The following is a 24,643-nucleotide window of genomic DNA, read 5'->3' as shown; positions in this document are numbered from 1 at the left end:
CAATTTGGAAGTGAGACATCCAAAACTACTACCCGCACCACTACTAGTAATGCCCGGGGCTGCTACTCCTGAGATTCCATCGACCTCTAAGGGAAACGACACACGGTAGTAATGGAACTCCGATCATATGCTGGCCTGGAGATACCGGTTTCCAAGGGTAGGTCAATTCGATTCGCCTGTTGCTATCCAAGGGGGAGAGTTTGGCCCTGTTTCAGGATATGGGAAATAGTAACTTTTTCAAATCGCAGAACACTTCGCGTGTCTCAACTGTATTTTTGCGTCCAGTTTCAACTTGGTGTTCTAAGGTTTTATTCAAGATTTCAAATGAATGGATGATAAATTGCAAAGATTCATAAAGTAAAACTGTAACCTGTATTTTTTTACGTAGGATTACGTCTTTCGGCAACATATTTGGAGTGCAATTTCAAAGAACCAAAATCGACCACGTTACGAAAAGTGATCAGGTTTTGACCACTTATAACTCTGTCAATAGTGGGTGGATATTAATTCTAAATAAGCCAATCGATTGGAATGTCATCTACGAATCTGCTAAAATGAACACTTTATCAATTTTCAAAAGGTCACTATTGAAAATTGTACGAATGTGGAACTGTTGCTATAATAATAAACATTATCACCGATTGACTGCGAAAAGCGCTTTCCCTAGCACAGATTTAAACATCGAATTCACTCCGGTCTCACCGAACGGTGTGAGTGAGTGGTGGTATCCAGTGGTCATCATCAGTACCAGTACTTTCGGCGCATGGGGTTGTAGATTGTTCTCCGGTACACGAAGAAAGGCTGCCCGCAAGCGCGAGCTGCAGTCCACTGATCGGTCCATTCGCCGAAGAAGGAGGAAGAAGTCACACCGCTACTGATCGATTTTAAGGTTCTACAAAGGGTCATTATTTTGATTACTTCTTCTTTTTGAAATATTCTTCAATCATCATTTTCTATATGTATTGGTAAAATTCATTGGAAGTGCATGTCCCAACGCCAAAACTGCCCACACGGTGCTCCTCTGACCGTTATTATAAAAAATTTAGTTTCATCAAAAGTGAGTATACCAATCGATTCGTTAGATCATTCTGCATCTCTGAAACAAATTTAAAAGAAAATCGTAGTGCTCGTATTTTCGAGTTACACCCTTTTAAAGGCGTAACTGCATAAATCTCACTAAAAACAGTGAAATGCCATCACATATGCTTATTTTGCATGCAACATGACATGAAATGTTGATTGTAGGGTATTTATATATTAATTACATGGTTATAATTTGTAACGGTTGCTAATTTTTAGAATTAAAAAGGGTTTTGTACGTTAATTTAAGGCTTAAGATTTATTTAAATTAACTGTAAACTAATAAACCTAAATTAACTATAAACTAATAAACCTAAATATAATTAATGAATCTCAACGTGGTTTAACACAAATGACCACTATTGTAGTCAACGACAGCACGCAGAAGTTGAGATTTGTATATCTTTGATGTTTTCGTGGTCTTGTATCTTTCCCAAGTCAATAAAAAGTCGCTGTGAACCGATTCGGACGCCTGCTCGTTGTGCCAACCCAAACCTTGTCCAGTTGCGTTACAAAACTCTTTCACGTGAAACTTGGTTATATGGTATTTGGACGATTTTGGCAGATGCAACATTTCCCAGTATTCGACAAGCTTATTAATATCTTCTTCAAATCCAGGTACAAGTTCGAATGAGAAGCATTTCTTGTACGCATTTTGAAAGTGTTTCAGGACCTATAAAAAGTAACAGTCATTAGTTTTATACCTGCTGATCGAAAAACAACTGTACCTTACATCAACATAGTTTAGCAAATCTTCGTTTTCTCGGAGAACATCGACAGCATCAAGGAGACTGTGACATGCTCGTCCTGTAAAACCGTATGTTCGCTGTTGATGTCGTACATTAGCCTTTTCGATCCATATATCTGCCCAGTCTGGACTTTGTTTCTCCACTGCTTGAAAAACCATGTTCCCGATCCCAAGTGTCACGTGAAGTGGAGGCGGAGGGCATACCAGCAAAACAGGAGTGCTGTCTTGGCCGAAAAACAGCGGTGGTTTAATGCAGCTAGCATATTTCTTAAGATTTTTGGAACATGGGTCTTTATTGGAATTCACCCGAATGTTTCCAATCGTTCGGGACGCTCCACTTTGCAATGCAAGGTTTCATTTTTCTGTTACACAATATGGACAGGGGTGGGTAGATGAATGCGCCATTATTCCAATAATCACGTTAATGATCTTTAAATCACCGGCAATAATCGATTCCAAGTGATCCAGCTTCAAAAGACCATTCCAGATTAGAAAAATATATTCATATTTTTCGGCAAGATTTGGAGCCAATGCCAAAATCCCTGCGCTTCGGTCAGAGAGCGTATAGGGCGTCGTTGTGCCAATTTGGTCGTGGCACATTTCGAGTATGAGAGAGTAATTGCAGTTAGATCAAAAGTGCCTGAGAAAAATGCAAGTACCGAGATTACCCGAAGTTGCGATAGTGAAGGCACAGACAAACAGACATAACACTCGCAATTTGTTCATCGAATAAGCATTTAACGGTCAATTTAAAAGTATCGTAGTTGGTAGTATCGCCACCTGTGGCGGGCATAGTCAATAACCTTGCGTTTGACGTTTACACACTACAACCATCTGTTGAGTGTATTGCCCATCAAAGTATATACGACAGATGGCGGTAGGGTTTACAATTATAAATGTTCAATGTGTTGTGTCTGCTTGTCTATGATTTAACATTGAGGTAACGTTAGGATAAATTCAAAACATTGAGAAATATTACGCATCACTTTCAGAAATACTTCACTTCGCAACCGATGAACCATTCTTACGGCCATATGAGTACCCAAGTAACCATATAGTCGCAATATAGCTTGTATATTCTTACTTTGCTTGAGTATGGTTAGTTGGGGAATCTGATGAAACTGTCACTTCTTGAAACTGATCCCTTTCGTATTTCTTTCATTCTCCTTTCGCAAACGGAGCGCTCGATGGACCAGTGACTTTGGACGTGAGCCTCGTCCCGGATCACCATAGCAATTCAATAAAATATGGTGGACATCAAACCGACCAAAAAAGGCGGAATCATATTAGAACCAACCAACCAAGGACGGTCTATGGAAGGAAATTGCCGGTGAAGCACGGAATGAAATACGAAGCGTTAGAGAAAAAGTTCAAGGAATTCCAAAAGAAGCAAATAACGACGACGGAAGAGCAGATTATGGTGAGAGCTTTCCATTTATTAAAAAAAAAAATATCAAAATTACACTAAATACATGCCAGGGTTGAAAAGAATATTTTCGAACCTGGAAGTGTGTATGTATCACCAATATCCATTTGATAATGGTGATGCATACATGCGGGGCTTATTGTGAGTGAAAGTAACCTCGGAATGGGCGTGACTCTCCAGACATTCTGAAATGGGTTGCTGGATCTGCAATAGAGCTATCACCTTCTAACTCCCGGACTAAAGCTGTTTACAATGACCATAAATGCGACAGTGTAGAGAGAGTTCTTCCATAATAACACTGCCGGCCAGTGGGGGTTAGAGGGAATACACACACACACACACACACACACACACACACACACACACACACACACACACACACACACACACACACACACACACACACACACACACACACACACACACACACACACACACACACACACACACACACACACACACACACACACACACACACACACACACACACACACACACACACACACACACACACACACACACACACACACACACACACACACACACACACACACACACACACACACACACACACACACACACACACACACACACACACACACACACACACACACACACACACACACACACACACACACACACACACACACACACACACACACACACACACACACACACACACACACACACACACACACACACACACACACACACACACACACACACACACACACACACACACACATACACACACACACACACACACACAGACACACACACACACAGAGATTTGGAGCCAATGCCAAAATATGGAGGCGTTTCACACCGCTGTCTTTAAAATAATCTGCAGAATTATTTTGGATTTTGGATACAACAGAGAGAGTGATCTTAAAAAATCCTCCTCCACCGTCGATACCAAGCTTTATAAAAAGTTCTTCCTCACTGGCGTGTCTACTTTTCTTGATTCGTTGAAGCAACTCAGGTATTTTATTACAAAATATAACTGGAACATCAGCGCATTGACCAAGATGGACGTTTTTAGCTAGAAAAGAGCATTTTAATTTAGATTTCTTTAAAATATGTACCTTTTTGAGTTTTACCTTTGGCTACTTCTCCTAGCTCTACAATACCAGTGCGCAAAACAGTCAGGTTCATTGAGTCATTTCGATATGAATATGAACTGCCATCTGCCTCATCATTCACTGCCTCGTGAGAGTCTGAATGATTCAGAGGTAAACGAGTCACTGACAGCCGAGCACTCAGTCAGTAGCTCAGTCAACACGTTTATTCTTCTGTGATGGTAGGGTAGAGCGCTACTTCGTCGTAATCGCCCATTTCCGTTCTATCGATCAAAAAAGATCAATAATACCAATGATTCCACCATGCACAAAATAAAAATAGGTTTGTTCCGATGCGCTAGTTCATTAGCTACAACATAAATACTATTAGAGTGCATTGTATGAATGTTTACGCTCATTGTTCTCAAAACAAAAGAAGCGCTCCTAGCGAGTCCCCTTTTTCTACGTTTATCCGTAGGACGAAGAAAATCTAATGGTGTTTCAATGCGTTAGGACGGAATTGAAACTCGTAGAACGAATTTAGAATCAAGAAGCAGTGTTAGATTTTGGACAATATCTCAACAATTTGTGACTCTTTATCAAATCCAACGGTACGTATAGAAAGGTGAATAAATTTGTATCTTTGACAGAAATATTCCATTTTTTTGTTTAAACTCGTTCAGAAAAGAGAGGTAAAGCGCGGGTTGTGCTTAGTAGGACGGAAATTAGATCAAAAACCCTACCCAATAGGGGAATTTACGTATTCTCGGCAACCTAAGCAGCGACCTTCTTTCTATAGCCTTTTTCTCTAAGGAACGCACACATATGCAGTATTGGTTTGTTTACAATCTTTTGCTGCCAGCTGCTCTAACAATTTCAGTCGAAAGAATTGTCAAAAACTGTTTTGAAACGCTTTTACAAAGCTCCAATCTTCTCTAGTGAGAGCGAGTATTGTCGGCAACCAGTTTTTCTTCGGCAACCGTTCCATTTGAACTGCATGTAAATCTGCTGTTCTATTATCGGCAACTCGAAATCAGCTACAATTTGTAGTGCGTGTGTTTCATTTCAAGAAAACCTTGCCGTTTGCATGCATTCAGCGAAGTGTTTTCGTAAGAAAATCCAGTGAAAATAGTGTTTCAATTTGGGTTGCCGAAAATAGTCTGGCATGCCGAAGCCGTCATTTCCCCTATTTGTTTTGAATGACTGAGCGTACATTTTCTATGGAAAAATGACTCAATTACATACTGTGTGAGCGAAGGCAAGCGGTGTGCGTCGCCTGCTCGTGGGTGACTGAATGTTTTTGTTGGCTCTTTCATTGCCTCGTCCTTTACCGTTTGGTACAAACGGTCTGCACAGAGCAATGGATTGAATAGTGCAGTGCTTTCGCACTCAGCCTAGGCAGTCAATAATTTTAAGCTCTGTACAATACTAAACAAATCTCCAAGCTGTGAGTTCAGTTTGGAAAGCTTTCATTTTAAGCCAGTTTCAAAGCTCACTCCACCTCGTTTTAAACCTTTCATGATGCCTGTAAATCAACTAACCAATAAGCAAATCAAAAGCTTCGCCAAATCCTAAATAAAATATTACCAAGAGTCTTCCGCATGCTCAAGTTATTCTCCGTCTTACCTTTGAACATATCTTCCGTCCGCATGCGTTTCCGTTCTTTCAAAAAAACAGTAGAATTAGCTTTTAGAAATACGAATGGTTTTCCTCGACGATTTGATAAGCAAATGTTTTCAGAACCTGTATGAATCAAATAAAACGTTAAAGCTACATTCTGAATACATCAGTTGCTGTTCTACCAGAAGTTGAGGTTTTTTCGGCTAGAAACTTTGACACAGCTGCTTCTGATGTCTTTGGTGGAGAATTATTTTCTTTCAGAATTCTTGCTAAATTTTCTGAACGCTCAGTGACAGTACAAACGTGATTCTTCCCTTGTCCGATTTCCGTTAGACAAGTATTACACATGCGTATGACCTCGCGTATGACTTAGTAGTGTTTAAATTGCTCGGTTTTGAATTACGTTGGTTTTCCTTTCTAGGAACTGTTCCCGGTAGATTTTTACCATACTTTAGCTGGGCAGCCTCACAAACTTCACAAGTGCACTTTGAATTTGTTTTCGTACTCTTAGAAAAGTTAAACTTGTATTTATGTAGGACCACTTTTCTGCTATTTCCATTTACAGGGCTGCAATAAATCCGACACTTGGCACATATTGAGGACGGATAATACCACTCGCGAACATCAATATCGCTTAAGTAATGATCCCTAATCACTTGACGTATTGCACTGGAGATCGGTCTAACGTTTTTTTTTTGATTTGAAAGGCATAAAATGCACACTTTTTTTTGTTGATTGTGTGATTATCCATGATAAAATTTCAAGCAAAACAAAGCGCGCTGCAACTCACAAAAGGCACGTTTGTCAATAACGTTTGTCAATGCCTACTTGTGTTCTCTAAAAAAAACAGCGAGTGTTGCGATTTGTGCATGTAAAATAAGAATACGTGATGGAATTTCCCTGTTTTTAGTGAGATTTATGCAGTTACGCCTTTAAAAGGGCGTAACTCGAAAATGCGAACTACGATTATTTTTTTTATTTGTTTCAGAGATGCAGAATGATCTAACGAATCGATTGGTATACTCACTTTTGATGGAACTATTTTTTTTATAATAACGGTCAGAGGAGCACCGTGCGCCCATGTTTCATAAATATCAACTGGTATGGTGAGGAAAACTTAACCGTATCTTTTCTTCCTTCATTTCAATACAACAGCAAATGTGATGTCACACTATCTAGTGCATAAGAAAGTAGCAGACAAAACATTCACACTGCCAGACTGCGCTGTATGCAAGTTTGTTTACACCCCTGAGCGGGAAAGTGAATACCAGGCTACGTGCACTGCTGCCATCAACCCTGTTAGTGTTGAATTCAATCTTCTGTGGCTTTTTAAATTGGACCGGTAAAATGCCTAGAATGGTCGGTTTTATTTACTCAGATTCAGATATTTACTCACCATTAAATACATCCAATCATCTATGTTAATGAGTCAAACTTCGCAATTGCTTGTTTTAATAAACTTAAATTCATTGCTAGAGGTAATAGGGGAAATGACGGCTTCGGCATGACAGACTATTTTCGGCAACCCAAATTGAAACACTATTTTCACTGGATTTTCTTACGAAAACACTTCGCTGAATGCATGCAAACGATTCTTTATGCTTTCAGCTTCAATTTGACTATATTTTTACCACTGAGAAAAAGCAATCTAGCAAGGTTTTCTTGAAATGAAACACACGCACTACAAATTGTAGCTGATTTCGAGTTGCCGATAATAGAACAGCAGATTTACATGCAGTTCAAATGGAACGGTTGCCGAAGAAAAACTGGTTGCCGACAATACTCGCTCTCACTAGAGAAGATTGGAGCTTTGTAAAAGCGTTTCAAAACAGTTTTTGACAATTCTTTCGACTGAAATTGTTAGAGCAGCTGGCAGCAATAGATTGTAAACAAACCAATACTGCATATGTGTGCGTTCCTTAGAGAAAAAGGCTATAGAAAGAAGGTCACTGCTTAGGTTGCCGAGAATACGTAAATTCCCCTACATCTGACAACGCTTTTTCAATGATAGTTTTACGATTGCTGGCAAAGCAGTAAAGTTGAAGTGGTTTTCTCGGTGTTAAATTTTGTTCACCAAGAGTTTTGAGAAGCAGTTGTTCTAGGTTTTGTATATTCAATGGTGCGTTATTGGACAAGGAAGGACGAAAATGTGAAGGCGTATCCGGATAGCCTTTTCCTGGTACACTTCCAGAAGGGAACGGTGACGCTCAACGCGCTGAAGGCCATCCGCTCCATCAATTCCATCATCGTCCGCTGGGAGCCATACCGTGGCGACCATCGTGATGTGACTCAGTGCCAACGGTGTCTGAACTTTGGACACGGCACCCGCAACTGCAACATTAAGCCACGCTGTGGCAATTGCGCTCAAGACCACGCCACTTCCGACTGCCCTGCAGATGGAGCCCGTGGCGTTAAAATGCGCTAACTGTGGTGGTGCTCACCAAGGTTCCGACAGACAGTGCTCCAAAGGCGAGGACTTCAAACGCATCCGAAAACAGGCGGCAACTAACAACCAACCAGGACGCAAGAAGGACAAAGCCCCGGCATTTCGGACGGAGGATTTCCCGCCTCTTGGTGCTCCTCAGCAAAGGCAAGAGAATTCGCGGGTGCATTCCGCTCAAGCAACTTCTGGTGATTCTGCTGGCCAAAGCTCTCCATTCCCCCTGGATTCTGGAGACAACCACCAGCGCAAAACAACAACCCCGATCTGTGCTCAGCGGATGAATTGATGGAAATTTTCGTCAACATGTCCGGTGCTCTTCGTAAGTGCCGCAATAAACCCGAACAGATCCAAGTGCTCCGGTAAGTTCATCATCCAGTATGGTGTCTAAACCGCTAACCATCGCTACCTGGAACGCTTGCTCTGTAAAAGCAAGACAGATTGAGCTTGCCGACTTCCTCCGCAAGCACAGCATCGACGTGGGCCTTCTAACCGAGACCCATCTAAAGTCCGGCGACAGCTTCTGGTTGCCTGACCACAACATTATCCGGCTTGATCGCACCCGCTCCAGGGGGGGGGGGGTGGTGTAGCGGTCATCGTCAGAAAGGGAATCAAGTTCTGCACTCTGCCCCACGTCCGCGCTTCTATCATCGAGGCCGTTAGTGTGGAGGTGGAATCACCAACTGGAAACGTCCGGTTTGTCGCTGTTTACTGCCCACGCCAGTGCACCGCCAACAATGGACTAGGAACTCAATTCAAGAACGACCTGACCGCCATTACCCGTACTAGCTCCCGATTCATCGTTGGGGGTGACCTGAATGCCCGCCATGAAGCTTGGCGGAACTACCAGAGGAACCGGAACGGATGTCTATTGTTCGACCACGCACAACATGGACTGTACACTGTGCAATTTCCAGACGAACCAACTTTGATCTCTCCGGCGGGAAATCCCTCCACGCTGGACTTTTTCCTGTCAAACATCGGACTATCCAAGCCGGAGGCGCACAACGATCTCAGCTCCGACCACCAACCGGTGGTGACTGAAGTCGGTGTCAACGTGGTTCCTGCTAGAAGCTGCCTGCGTAAAGACTACCACCATGGCAACTGGGTGCAGTACGGACGAATGGTGGACAGCAACATCGATGAAAATCCACTGCTCGACACTGTAGCTGACATCGACCGGGCGTTGGAAGGACTCCAACAGGCCATATCCGTGGCTGACGAGGCGTGTGTTCGACAAGTTCCTGTGAGGGGTAAGTTTGTTGCTATTGATTCCCACACCCAATTACTTATTCGGTTGAGAAATGTTCGTAGACGCCAGTTTCAGAGGACTGGAGATCTGGGCAAAAAACGTGAAGTGGCCGATCTGAACAGACAGATTGCTTCCAGAATGGACTCACTCCAAAATGAAAGTTTCGGGCGTGTTGTCCAGAATCTGGACGACCGCTCCAGACCATTCTGGAAGGTAGCCAAGGTCCTGAAAACTCATCCCAAACCCGTTCCACCTCTCAGAGTCGAAAATGATGACGATCGGCTTTTAATCACCCCACAGGAGAAAGCAAATGCGATTGGCGAGCATGTTGCTTCATCGCATATGCTTGGCTCGACTTTCCAAAGTCCGCTCGATGATCAGGTTGCGCAATGCGTTCAAAACCTAGATGTCTCCCCTTGTGTCGTGCCTCCGGCGGATATGATTACAGTACAACAGATTTGCTCAGCGCTGAAATGCACCAAGAACATGAAGGCTCCCGGGTTTGACGGTATATTTAACTTGATCTTGAAGAGACTCAGCATGAAAGTGCAGTCTCTTCTAACCACTATCTTCAACAGATGCTTGGAACTGCACTACTTTCCAAGCATCTGGAAAGTAGCAAAAATCATACCAATCCGCAAGCCCGGTAAGGATCCAATATTGCCTTCAAGCTACAGACCAATCAGCCTCCTTTCAGCGCTGAGTAAATTGTTCGAGAAACTCATTCTCAATCGTTTGCTCAACTTTGTCGAGGAAAACAACATTCTCCTTCCGGAACAGTTTGGTTTCAGAAAGGGGCACTCCACCAATCACCAGCTAGTGCGGGTGATGAATAACATCCGAAGTAACAAAGCTGTATCCAAGTCCACAGCCATGGCCTTGTTAGACGTTGAGAAAGCGTTTGATAATGTCTGGCACAATGGGCTTGTATTCAAGCTTTGTAACTTCAACTTTCCATTACATCTGGTTAAAATCACCCGTAACTACCTCCAGCAAAGGTCGTTTAAGGTATCGTTGAATGGTTGTCTTTCAGACACGTTTTCCATCCCAGCAGGAGTCCCGCAAGGCAGTCTGCTGGGCCCCTTGCTTTACAGCATTTACACTTCCGACATTCCTCCCCTCGGTAACGTTTGCGTGTTTTTCCTGTTCGCAGATGATACCGCAATAGCCGTCAAAGGAAAGATGCCTCGCGAAATAACAAATAAACTTCAACGATGCCTTTGCTGATTATGCCACCACGTGGAAAATTAAAATCAATCCCTCCAAAACGCAAGCGATCATGTTCCTCCATCGGCAATCGCCCAAACTGAAACCGGCTCCATCTTGTACTGTAATCATGGATGGCACAAGGGTTTAGTTGTTCGCCGAAGTAACCTATCTCGGGATGTTGTTTGATGAAAAGCTCCTCTTCCGTGCGCATGTAGAGAAAACTATAGTCAAGTATTCTGCCTTGGTTAGGTATCTATATCCGCTGATCTGCCGCAGATCCCGCCTCTCAAGGGTAAACAAACTGGCTGTCTACAAACAAATCATAGCACCTGCGATCCTCTACGCAGCTCCGGTGTGGGAATCATGTGCACAGACTCACAGGAACAAAATTCAGGTCGCACAGAATAGAGTGCTGAGGATGGTTCTTGATCGTCCTTTCGACACTAGAATAACAAATTTACACGAAGAGACAGGAATTGCCAAAATATGTAGATTCAAGAATTAACGAAATTAAGACTAAATTTGCAGAAAAATGTAATTTATCAGAACATGCTTTGATAAGCAATTTGTATAGAGTAGGTTAGGTATATATAGTAGTTGTAGGTTAGTTGTAGTTGTAAATAGTAGTTATAAGTAGTCTCCTTTTTTCCAATTCAAATCAAACCAATCCCACCAAGGTGGTCATACTTTAAAAAAGGTCTGATAGGACTAGTAACTGTAAATAATAATTAAAATCTCAAATGAACTATAGTTGAAAAGACGCATCAGTGTCACTTGAAAAATTCATAAATGTAAACCACACAAACACAAGAAATAAAGATCATTTTAAGTAAGTAAGACTAGCATCAACTCATTTCCGCTTCGGATGGCGTGGTGGTCAGCATTAGCAGCAGTAGGAAGGTGTCAAACGTGGTGGTGTCAATCGTATCTACGGTCTGATCTACGAGAAAACACAAGGTGCGCTGAAGGAAGGAAAATGTGATCGGTGATGCCATCACCTACTCTGAACACGCCAAGCGTAAGCGGCCATGGATGTCGTCTACAATAAAACGGCCCTTTTCAGGGCCAACAAGCTTATAACAATAAAGAGTTGGAATACAAATTTTCTGTGCCTGTTTGTCCATATTCAGAACCACAGGCCCCCAACGACCACACAAAATGCTCTCCAGAGTTGTAATCTTGTAATCAAACTTGGAAGTAGGGGTGCAAGTGATTTTGATTGATTCTTCCGTTCGTGTCCCTAGGCACAGATCCTTCTACTTTTTTTCAAAAGCCCCGCTAATCTTCATGTAGCCGTCCTCCACTTGCAGCCGATTGAACAGTTCCACCGATTGAAGAACCACATCCAGCTTTTCGGAATCCATCCGATGGAGTATAGCTAAGGAACCGTCATGCATCAGGGCTACAATCAGTCTTCTTGGAACAGATTTGGTATCGTTAGCTTATTCTGGTGAAATTTCCGTTTTCTTGCACAATCACAAATAAACAAACTCATGGAATACTTGATTGACACGCTTTGGCACAGCGTTTCGCATAGCTTTCGGCGCAGCGAAAACTATCGGCACAGATTGAGGTGTGCAGAGTTGATTCCTCCTTAACTTATACACTAACTTTAAAAAAAAAAAACAATTTTTCGAAGCAGTGTTGCTGATTTAATCCATGAGTTGATCGAAGTGTGCCTTGGCTGCGATTATACGTGTTTTTTTTCTAATGTCGGAGTTCTTCGCGATTGTCTTCCGTCAATGTTTATGCTGGTAGCGCTACGCCATCCGGCAAAATTTCCCATTATTATTTTTCCCCAAATCCAGTACAGTTTACACGTATTCAACAACCATGTTGTGACAGTGATAGTGATTAAGACCGTGAAATCAGTTTGCAAAGAAATAGTTCCATTGGTCAAACCGTACCGTGGTTTTCTGGCAGCTCGTTTGGTGAACTCGTTCCTTTATTTTTTATTTTAATTAGACCGTAAATGACCTTTACTGTTTGATTGAAAGTTTCAGTAAATAATCAGCATTGATAATGTATTGGAGCGGGGCTTTCACTTATAAAAATGGGCTATTGGATCTACGGTAGAGCTATCACCTTCTAACTCCCTTCTTGCAAGTCATAAAAGTTGGTTGCAGGTAGATTTTATCCATAATGTCACTGCCAGACAGTTGGTGTTGGATTGTACACATATAAAGTTTTGTTGATTGTCATTGTGTTGCTTTACTAATTTTGTTTTGCGGATCACACTTTTGACATCAATTAATCTGGTGGAAATCGATTATCATCTCAACTGTATCTATTAACCGCACTCTTTGATAATCATTATCGTCTAGTGATAGTGACACAGCACTGCTTTTTTTTTAACCACGTGCACTTGCGAAAGCAAGATGGGTAAAATATGACTGTATCTACGTTTTTCATTTCTATCATAAACATCCGCACTGATACTTTGTAAAGTAATGACGCACTCAAATTGTGCGAAATTTTGCCACCTCACAAATGAGGTAAGATGAGGAATACTCCTATTGTCTGCAACTCGATCACTAGAATGAATAATGGAAATGTCTGAAAAGTACAGCCTTTTATTTGGAAAATTGTTCCTCCGCCACCTCTGTACTCCAGGGTTCCGTAAATAAATATGGCGTTATTTATTGAGTGAGCACTGAAATTTAGCATGCTCTTGCTCAACGGAACTTCGAAACGCATAGGTCATCGTATCCACTGGAGGTGTGTAAGCGTGGTTGGCCAAAGACCAAAATAGACACACTTTTCGAGGTAGAAATTTCTCAGCCGAACCGAACCAACAAACCAACCTGCTGCTGTTCACGTTTGACGGACAGTGTCATCCATGCTCGTTGAATCACCCCAGGTCAAAGGAAAAATGCTAATTCATCAGCCTAAATAGCGTGAATAAGCGTGAACGGGCAAAGGCAACGCAATGGTACTTTGAGAAATGTAACGATCAAGAAAATCGCTAACAAAAAAAAAACAAAACTTCACGATCATCATCAACATCGTTCAGCAAGCGAAATCGGCCAAGAGAACGCCACAACGGGAGAACTCATTGCCTCGTGACGGCTGCTCTTTTCTGTGGCCATTTTTCATGCTCGCGCGCAACACTACCACCGCCCGTCCGTCCGTCCGTCCGTAAGTCTGTCCGTCTGTCTGCCGCAGTTCTTGTGACGACGACGGTAGCATTTTATGCTACACTGCGGTCACTCACAAAAGAAACTGACTTCAGGCTTGCGACACGGATGGCAGAGCACGTGGCTTTGTTCTCGCAGCGACCGACGCGACGCTTGCTCGCTCTATACCAAGCCGGCAGCCGTTTTCGGATTGGTCGTCTGTTTTTGGAAATTCGACTTCCAAATATCGGTGGCATGCTGATGTATGTTTCGGAAGCATTTGTGTTGTTCATGAAACAAAAATCACGTGCATTACTTAGTTTGATGAACTAGTTCTCAAAAGATTCCTGCCGGTACACATTGACACATTACCGTAATCTATGGGGCGGTGATTCAACACACGCCGACTAGAAGAACAAGCAGGGAAAAAGTCAATCGTTGAAGAACTTGAGACCAGAGTAGCGGATGTTCAAGAAGGTGACAGCGAAGAAAAACAATGGACGGTAGACTGGCCCACATAAAATAAGTGTTCTAATTGTCCACGGGTTATATTTCAAAATTATGTAACTGTGTGAAACTGTATGTGACAGGGAAATGATAAAAATCCGACATCCGAACGACTACCTGTTAGAGCAGGAGTTCCTCAGTGTAGCCTTCTTGGGCCTATATTGTACAACATTTTCACTTCGGACCTCCCTGATTTGCCTCAGGGTTGCCACAAATCTTTGTTAAGTGATGACACAGGCATTTCTGCAAAGGGAGGAAGTCTTCGTGCTATTTGCAGCAGACTGCAGAAAAGTTTAGATATTTTCTCTTCTTATTTACAAAAATGGAAGATTTCTCCCAACGCTTCCAAAACTCAACTTATATTATTTCCACATAAGCCTAGAGCTTCCTTCTTGAAACCTAGTAGTAGTCATAAAGTCACTATGAAAGGAGTTCCAATTTCTTGGTCAAGTCAAGTGAAATATCTTGGATTAGTACTTAACAAAAAATAACTTTTAAGGATCACATTGAGGGCATTCAAGCCAAATGTAATAAATATATAAAATGTTTGTATCCTCTTATAAACAGGAAATCCAAACTTGTCCGACGAATAAACTTCCAATATTTAAACAAGTTTTTAGACCGGCCATGCTTTACACTGTGACAATATGGTCTGGTTCAGTGGTTCTCAAACCCGACCCACTTTGAGAAATTCCCACCAATATTGTTATAGTTTAATTACGTGAGGTCGAAGGTTCTAGAATCACTACAATGACTCTTAAAACGCCTACTCAACATCTATAAATGAGTCCTAAAACTTTACCAGTTTATTGCATAATAGCATGATAGTGGTTTACCACCCATTGTAACACGGAAACTTAGTGCGATAGCAGTGGACTCTCTTCTCCGTTTGTCTTGATCAAGCTTAATAACCTCTGATTGTCCTCAGCACGTCGCTGTATAAAGGGCCAAAAATGGATTGGGTGGATCGATAGGCAAAGTCACCTGTACGCATCTACGGGACAGTAAAGAATCTCTGAGTAGAATCTGAGTAGATGGTATCGTAAGATATCGTAGCTTTGTCATGATCTCTTATTGTTAAATTAATAAAATAATTAAACAATGGTTCAGTCTCTAAATCTACTATTATTCAGCCATTCCATAGCAATACGATAAAGTGGTTCTGAGAATATGGTAAAAAATTGTAGTTGTTTTCCTTATTGCTATTTTTCTTTTATTTTAGTATTAGAGTGACCATTTCAACGTTAGGGTGGTCCAAAAAATCGTTTTTTTATATTTTTTTCAAAACTTTTGAACCACTTGGCCGATTTCAAAGATCAAAATATCAAATGAAATGTAATAAGAAACTGTTTTAAAGAAAAATATAACGATATTAAAACAAAATTGATTTTGTATTGAAAAACATCACATTTCACAAGGGAAGCATAAAAGAGAAAGAGGTATCGCAATAAATACTCTCTTTTATACCTGTTTTCTAAGACATGGAGTGGGAGTTGTTCCACCAACGACCCGATAAGATCGCTTATAGAATTTAAATTAAAATCCCTGTTCATAAGTTTTTCCATGATTTCGTTGAACTTCGATGAAATTCTTCAAACTTTCCTAATGTTCTTTGAATGTCTCTGAGTTTGACATTTTTTTCCTTGAAATTCATACCGCAAAGCAGATACCGCAAAGATTAGTACTGAGTGCACACGCCATATTTTGTACGAGATTCTGCATATGAAAAAGTTATCCTGCGACTGGGTGCCGCGCAAGCTCACATCTGACCAAAAATACGAACGCGAGAGCACTTCGAAAGAGTGTTTGGACTTCCTGATGTGAAATTGGTAACTTTTGATGAAACCTGGATCCACTATTACACCCCAAAGAACATATTGAGTGCCCGGCAATGGACTGAAGCCGGCACGAGTCCTTCGAAGCAGTCGAGGGAGGCTCGAGGGTCGGAGAGGTTATGGTGTCGGTTTTCTGGGATTGTCATGGCATACTCTTCGTGGACTACCTCGAAAAAAGAAAAACCATCAACAGCGAGTATTACTGTGCATTATTGGAGCGATTGAAGGCCGAAAACGCTGCAAAACGGCCTCATTTGGAGCGAAAAATAAAATTTTGTTTTTGCTAGACAATGCGCCGGCGCACAAGAGCATCGCAACCACGGCTGGAAAAAGTTTATGGAACAAGTTTATAAAACCTAGAAATTTAGAATTATTTCAAGATGTAAGGATAAAGGGACATTAAAGTGATCGCATTTGCTTTCTCCTGTGGGGTGATTAAAAGTCGATCGTTATCATTTGTGACTCTGAGTGGTGGAACGGGTTTGGGATGAGTTTTTAAGACTTTGGATGCTTTCCAGAATAGTCTGGAGTGGTTGTCCAGATTCACTTCCACACTAAGGGCCTCGATGATAGAAGTGCGGATGTGAGGCAGAGTGCAGAATTATATTCCTTTCTTGACGACGAAGGCAACACCACCCCCCTGGAGTTGGTGCGATCAAGCCGGATAATGTTGTGGTCAGGCAACCAGAAGTTGTCACCGGACTTTAGGTGGGTCTCGGTTACTCACGTCGATGCTGTGCGTGCGGAGGAAGTTGGCAAGCTCTATCTTTTTTGTTCTTACCGAGCAAGCATTCCAAGTGACGACAGTTAGCGTTTTAGACGCCAAACTGGATGATGAACTTTACAAGGACTTGGATCTGCTCGGGCTTATTGCGGCACTTACGAAGAGCACCGGTCATGTTGACGAAGATTTCCATCAGTTCATCCACTGAGAACAGATCGGGGTGGTTGTTTAGCGTTGAAGGCTATCTCCAGAATCCAGAGAATTCACTTGCCTTTGCACCTATCCCTTACGGCCTCTTATTCATGATTTATTATTTCATAGCTCATGTGTCTGATTTACAACCTGTAAACTGCCAGCTTCAAGGAAATTTATTGGATTTTCGATAAAAATATTTTAAAGACTAGATACACACGAACAATATTCAAAAAGGACGAAAATTTCCCAAACTATACAATAAGTAAATTTTAACCTACGAACATCTGAAAAATAACAACACTGGACAATTTAAGCATTATCAGATTTTTTGCGGCAAATTTATTGTTTTTTATAATTTTACACTATTTCAAGGATAAAGTAAGTAATATTTTGGAAAGTGCTACCTTTTTCATTAATTCTTAACTTTTTTGTTTATGAATTGTTGTACTAAAACACATTGTCAGTAGGTCACGCGTTATCTATACAACATAGTTTTTTTAATAAACAATTTGAGTGATTGTTATTTTTTGTTAATTTTTTATGTCCATATAAAAAATATTTTTTTCATTGTTTATTTTTTCTTGGAAAGCACAATATTTACCCACAACTTCCCCGAAGACAATATTTTGATCAAATAGCTCATTCTCAAGATATGTATTTTTGAATTGATGCTTTTCATTTTATTATTAGCCTTTTTCAAAAGTTAGTTGCATACAAAACTAATGAAACAAATGCGTAAAAAACATGTTGGGTAATAACAACCAACTGTGTAAATTTTCGACTTGATCGTTAGAGGTTGATCAACAAATTAAAAAAAGTAGAAGGGTCTGTGCCTAGGGGCACGAACGGAAGCTTGACGTAGGACCGCTAGTGGACGGAATAAATGTGAAGAGCATTAAGTTCTTTTAATTGATCAAATCAGTTGCCCCTATGCGATGATGTTGTTGCTTTGCGTGGGCATACTTTGGTTCGTGTGTAAAGGGCCTTAGAAGGTTTGTTTACAAATGCTTTTGTGCCGTTATCAAATGTTATGCCTGAAATATCTATTATCTCAACTCTTCCCGTTTTTGAATTGTAGGCGATCCAAATTTGTAGTAATATTTTTCAAAAAGAAAGTTGATTACGAGAATCAATCAAAATCACTTGCACCCCTGCTTCCAAGTTTGTGTGGTCGTTCCCAACAAACAATTTGAGCTGAATAAGCTATTTTTTAGCTTAAGAAGCATATTTGTGCCTGAATAAGCTGTTACTCAGCTTGCAATGTTTGTTGGGTTGGGGGCTTGTGGTTCTGAATATGCACAAACAAGCATAGATAAATTCTATTCCAACTCTTTACTGATGTAAGCTTGATGGCCCTGAAAAGGGCCGTTTTATTGAAGAGGACATCCACGCTTGGCGTGTTTAGTGTAGGTGACGAACACCTTCAGCACACCTCGTAGATCAGACCGGAGATACGTCAGACACTGCAACGGCGAGCCAGACGACGGATGGTGGTTATCTCGAAGAATTTGCGATGACGATTGGCACCTCCTTTGCCACGACCAGCCACGACCTACTGCTGCTTTTACTGACCACGCCGTCCGAAGCGAAAATGAGCTGATACCAGCCATTTTTGCCATTTAAATGATCTTTATTTCTTGTGATTGTGTGGTTTACATGTATGAATTTGTTAAGTGACACAGATGCGTCTTTTCAACTTTAGTACATTTGAGATTTTAATTATTATTTACAGTTCCTAGTCCTATCAGGCCTATTTTAAAGTATGACCACCTTGGTGGGATTGGTTTGATTTGAATTGGAAAAATGAGACTACTTATAACTACTATTTACAACTACAACTAACCTACAACTACTATGTACACCTAACCTACTATATACAAATTGCTTATCAAAGCATGTTCTGATAAATTACATTTTTGTGCAAATTTAGTCTTAATTTCGTTAATTTTGGAATCTATTTTGGCAATGCCTGCCTCTTCATGTAAATTTGTTATTCTAGTGTCGAAAGGACGATCAAGAACCATCCTCAGCACTCTATTCTGAGCTACCTGAATTTTGTTCCTGTGAGTCTGTGCACATGATTCCCACACCGGAGCTGCGTAGAGGATCGCAGGTGCTATGATTTGTTTGTAGACGGCCAGTTTGTTCACCCTTGAGAGGCGGGATCTGCGGCAAATCAGCGGATACAGACACCTAACCAAGGCGGAACACTTGACTACGGTTTTCTCCACATGCGAGCGGAATAGGAGCTTTTCGTCAAACAACATCCCGAGATAGGTTACTTCGGCGGACCACTCAACCCTTGTGCCATCCATGATTACAGTACAAGAGGGAGCCGGTTTTAGTTTGGGTGATTGTCGATGGAGGAACATGATTGTTTGTGTTTTGGAAGCATTGATTTTGATTTTCCACGTGGTGGCATAATCAGCAAAGGCGTTAAGGCATCGTTGAAGTTTGTTCGTTATTTCGCGAGGCATCCTTCCTTTGACGGCTATTGCGGTATCATCTGCGAACAGGAAAAACACGCAACCGTCTCCAAGGGGAGGAATGTCGGAAGTGTAAATGCTGTAGAGCAAGGGGCCCAGCAGACTGCCTTGCGGGACTCCTGCAGGGATGGAAAACGTGTCTGAAAGACAACCATTCAACGATACCTTAAACGACCTTTGCTGGAGGTAGCTACGGGTGATTTTAACCAGATGTAATGGAAAGTTGAAGTTACAGAGCTTGTATACAAGCCCATTGTGCCAGACATTATCAAACGCTTTCTCAACGTCTAACAATGCCATGGCTGTGGACTTGGATACAGCTTTGTTACTTCGGATGTTATTCATCACCCGCACTAGCTGGTGATTGGTGGAGTGCCCCTTTCTGAACCCAAACTGTTCTGGAAGGAGAATGTTATTTTCCTCGACAAACTTGAGCAAACGATTGAGAATAAGTTTCTCGAACAATTTGCTCAGCGCTGAAAGGAGGCTGATTGGTCTGTAGCTTGAAGCTAGCGTTGGGTCCTTCCCGGGTTTGCGGATAGGTATGATTTTCGCTGTCTTCCAGATGCTTGGAAAGTAGTGCAGTTCCAAGCATCTGTTGAAGACAGCAGCCAGCAGAGAGTGAACCTTCATGCTGAGATTTTTCAACACTAGGTTGAATATTCCGTCAAACCCGGGGGCCTTCATGTTTTTGGTGCATTTCAGCGCTGAGCAAATCTGTTCAACTGTGATTCTATCCTCCGGAGGGATGGCACAAGGAGAGGAATCAAGGTTGAGTACGCATTGCTCAACCTGAACTTCGAGCGGACTTTGGATGTTGGAGCCAAGCAAGTGCGATTTGGCAATATGCTCACCAATCGCATTTGCTTTCTCCTGAGGGGTGATTATGAGCCGATCGTCATCATTTTCATCTTTTAGTGGCGGAATGGGTTTAGGGTGCGTCTTTAAGACCTTGGCAACTTTCCAGAATGGTCTGGAGCGGTCGTCCAGATTCTGGACAAGCCGCCCGAAACTTTCGTTCCGGAGTGAGACCATTCTGGAAGCAATCTCCTTGTTCAGATCGGCCATTTCACGTTTCATCGCTTGATCTCCAGTCCTCTGAAACTGGCGTCTACGAACATTTCTCAGGCGAATTAAGAGTTGGGTGTGGGAATCAATAGCAATAAACTTACCCCTCACAGGAACTCGTCGGATGCACGCCTCGTCAGCCACGGTTATGGCTTGGTGGAGTCCCTCCAACGCTCGGTCGATGTCCTCCATGGTGTCAAGCGGCGGGTTGTCGATGATGTGCCTGTCTACCACGCGTCCAAACTGGGCCCAGTTTACGCGATGGTAGTCCTTGCGCAGGCTTGAAGCAGGAGCCACGTTGCAGCCCAGCTCAGACACCACCGGTTGGTGGTCGGAACTGAGTTCGTTCAAGGCTACCGGCTTGGACAAGCCGATATTTGTCAGGAACAGGTCTAGCGTCGATGGGTTGCCCGCCGGTGAGATAAATGTTGGCTCATCCGAAAACCAAACGGAGTACAGCCCATGCTGTGAGTGGTCGAACAGGAGACGACCGTTCTGGTTCTGCTGGTAGTTCCGCCAGGCCTCATGGCGCGCATTCAGATCTCCTCCAATTACGAAGCGGGAACCGGTACGGGTGATGGTGGACAGGTCCTTCTTGAATTTAGCCGCTAGTCCACTGCTGGCGGCACACTGTCGAGGGCAGTAGACGGCGATGAACTGGACGTATCCAGTCGACGACTCCACCTCCACACCAAGGGCCTCGATGATAGTGGTGCGGATATGGGACAGAGTGTGGTATTTTATTCCTTTCTTGACGACGACCGCAACACCACCCCCCCTGGAGCTGGTGCGATCAAGCCGGATAATGTTGTGGTCAGGCAACCAGAAGCTGTCGCCGGACTTTAGATGGGTCTCGGTTAGAAGGCCCACGTCGATGCTGTGCTTGCGGAGGAAGTCGGCAAGCTCAATCTCTTTTGCTCTTACAGAGCAAGCATTCCAGGTGACGATACTTAGCGGTTTAGACGCCATACTGGATGATGAACTTACCGAGCACTTGGATCTGTTCGGGCTTATTGCGGCACTTACGAAGAGCACCGGACATGTTGACGAAGATTTCCATCAGTTCATCCGCTGAGAACAGATCGGGGTTGTTGTTTTGCGCTGTTGGTTGTCTCCAGAATCCAGGGGGGGATGGAGAGCTTTGGCCAGCAGAATCACCGGAAGTTGCTTGAGCGGAATGCACCCGCGAATTCACTTGCCTTTGCTGAGGAGCACGAAGGGGTGGGAAATCCTCCGTCCGAAATGCCGGGACTTTGTCCTTCTTGCGTCCTGGTTGGTTGTTAGTTGCCGCCTGTTTTCGGATGCGTTTGAAGTCCTCGCGTTTGGAGCACTGTCTGTCGGAACCTTGATGAGCACCACCACAGTTGGCGCATTTTAACGCCACGGCTCCATCCGCAGGGCAGTTGGAAGTGGCGTGTTCTTGAGCGCAGTTGCTACAGCGTGGCTTGATGTTGCAGTTGCGAGTGCCGTGTCCAAAGTTCAGACATCGTTGGCACTGGGTCACATCGCGATGGCCTCCACGGTATGGCTCCCATCGTACGATTATGGAGTAGATTGAGCGGATAGCCTGCAGCGCATTCAGCGTCACCGTTCCCTTCTGGAAGTGCACCAGGAAAAGACAATCCGGGTACGTCTTCACGTTTTCGTCTCGCCTCGTCATCCGAAAGACAGCGATTGGGGCCAGCTTGTACCGGTCCTTGAGTTCTTCTTCGATCGCCTTGGGATCAACATCCGGAAGACCCCTGATGACTACCTTGAAGGGCTTTTCACCGGGGATGTCGTGCGTGAAGTATTCCGCATTGGAATCCTTCAGGAATTTGACTGCGATTTCGTATTCCGCTTTCGTCCGGAGCATCACCTTAGTACCGATCCTGCTGATCTTGTACTCAGCTGCGATGCCCAGCGATGCGAAATCGCAATGAGCGTCTTGAGTGGCACTACCTTCACCACCAGTGGAGGAAGCTTGATTTTCGCCGCACTCGGGCCGGCAGAATTCTCGGTTTCGACGGCGTCGCCGAAATCACCGATGTCGCTGGCGTTCGTCGCGGTAACATCGTCGCGTCCGCTCGTACCATCGGACTGACCTTGGTTCTTCTTCCTCTTTTTCGTCCGCTTCACCGGGACTGGGTTGGTATTTCCAACATCGGTGGGCAGAGTAGCGTACCTATTTGAGGTAGGTACCGAGCTACCCTCACCACTGTTCTTCTTCTCCGCTTGTTCACGAAGTCGGCTCCGAGAGCGCTGTCTTCCCATCACGCGATGCGACCGACACTACTGACGACGCGACGTGCAGTATATCTGCAAACGTTTGTAACAAACTATAGATTTATCGAACAACTCGACAAAGCGAGCAAAGACCGAACTCAACTGCTTGACGTTCAAGCAGAGAATGAGCAACCAGACAGCAGCGCTTCTTTATATCTTTTTAGGTTAAAGCAGAATGATGTGCAACCAAGTGGTATAAAAGCTACAAAGACTCCTCCCATTATGACTAGTTTGGTATCAAGTAGCGACACTGGCTCTTTTCCTTTTGCGTACACGGCGAATGAGAATGACCAGAATTTGAGTTTAGTTCACTCATAATCGCCAAAAGTGCAGGAACTCAGCGATGAGTAAATTTGTCTCATGGTTTCCTGTGGAAAACCTAAAAAATCTGCCAGAAAATGAGGAAATTGACGAAAATTTTATTCAGTCTTGGAGTAGTAGCAATAGACTGAGTGAATCCAATCCAATTTTTCCCTGGAAAATCCTGGAAAATCTTGGGAAAACATGAGGCAAATTTCTTATTTCTGAGATAACTAAACTCAAATTTGGGTCGTTCTCATTCGCCGTGATATAACCTTGATAAATATCGGCGCCGCTGGTTAGCGTGATTACCTCTCACCCCAGCAGGCCTGGGTCCAATCTTAGTCAACGCCACCGGCATGTTCTAAGGCATAACATCTCTCATCCGTCGGGAAGTAAAGCCGTTGGTCCCCAGATGAGTTGATGGGTCGATTGGTAGGGTCCAGGCGTGGGAGCTGCCTCCCTGGCGTCGGTAGCATTGGAGCTCAGTACGGAAAACAAATCTCGCGTCACTTTTCAATAGGTCCTATCTACATTGATCGATTCTCTTCATAGACACTCTCTTTCGTAAATAACTCGGCTTCACAAATGTTTCCTACCGTCTTCATCGAATTAGATGCTAGATTGTTGCTTCTTCCATCGAAAATATCCGGCCGTGCCCCTGTACCCCTGCTTCCAGTTTGATTACATGAGCATTTTGTGTGATCGTTCGTTCTGAATATGGACAAACAGGCAGATAAATTCTATTCCTACTCTTTACTGTAATAAGCTTGGTGGCCCTGAAAAGAGCCGTTTTGTTGCCAAAGTTAGTGATGATTTAACCTCCGAAACCAAACAGAGTGCGTCTCTGTCACTTCAAAACGTAGATGACATCCATGGCCGCTTACGCTTGGCGTGTTTAGTGTAGGTGACAGCATCACGGATCTCATTTTTCAGGAACACCTTCAGCACACTTCGTAAATCATACCGGAGAGACGTCAGACACCGCCACGGCGAGCTAGATGACGGATGGTAGTTATCTCGAAGAATTTGCGTTTGGATTTGAATATGGCGATGAGTGTGCAAAATATTACGCAATTCCATCCTCCTTATTTGCACGCACCCGAGGATCGGAGGCGAATGCCACTTCGGCTTGTTTCGTCTACTTACTACTCTCTGACGACTGTGCTGGGGAAGCATCATATGCATGTAGGTAATTGGTGGATTTGTTAGTTAATTCGACGCTTTTGGACAATGCTGGACATTTACCCGCTTTTCAATAGTTTCTTGTTGAAAACCAACATTTGGAAGCATTGTAGCATGCGTAGCCATATT

The 24,643-nt window shown here is 43.1% G+C and overlaps 1 pseudogene; it reads right to left on the bottom strand.

Annotated features, from left to right (window-relative positions):
- Nucleotides 1-1,362: 1,362 nt before the first annotated feature.
- LOC135711615 (uncharacterized) lies at nt 1,363-17,190 on the bottom strand (annotated as a pseudogene).
- Between the last annotated feature and the right edge of the window lie 7,453 nt (nt 17,191-24,643).

This window comes from Ochlerotatus camptorhynchus, unplaced genomic scaffold (assembly GCF_037179485.1).
Source record: "Ochlerotatus camptorhynchus isolate MF236.1 unplaced genomic scaffold, CSIRO-AGI_Acam_v1.1 ptg000434l, whole genome shotgun sequence".
NCBI lineage: Eukaryota > Metazoa > Arthropoda > Insecta > Diptera > Culicidae > Ochlerotatus > Ochlerotatus camptorhynchus.
Note: the sequence above shows the minus strand (reverse complement) of the source record. Positions and strands in the feature narration are given on the sequence as shown.